This window comes from Penaeus monodon, chromosome 20, assembly GCF_015228065.2.
Source record: "Penaeus monodon isolate SGIC_2016 chromosome 20, NSTDA_Pmon_1, whole genome shotgun sequence".
In the NCBI taxonomy this organism is placed as follows: Eukaryota; Metazoa; Arthropoda; class Malacostraca; order Decapoda; family Penaeidae; genus Penaeus; species Penaeus monodon.
In genome coordinates, this window is record NC_051405.1 from 2,710,304 (window position 1) to 2,710,606 (window position 303).

Sequence of the window (303 nt, forward strand, 5' to 3'; positions counted from 1 at the left end):
ACAAGCTTGCAAGAGTTTTCTAGGAGCGCAAGTATCTTTTATCAGAGACCACGGGGACTGTGTGATGCAATACCTTTATTTGGCAATTAGGACTGTTACTGATTCATTATGAGAAACCATTGCTTGTACAAACTTGTTAATTTTATTCTATTATAGATATATTCTCTGTTTGATGTGTAGACCGATAGATAGGTCCTTATTATTGTAATACTGTGTAGGAGAAATCAAATACTGGCACTACGAAAAGATTTAGTTCATATAGTTTAACTGTTAAATGTATGAAGTTCCGTTTGAAGATTAAGA

General features: G+C 33.3%; 1 pseudogene; it reads right to left on the reverse strand.

Annotated features, from left to right (window-relative positions):
* The window catches only part of LOC119585543, a 13,907-nt pseudogene that overhangs the window by 4,518 nt on the left and 9,086 nt on the right, over positions 1 to 303 (reverse strand).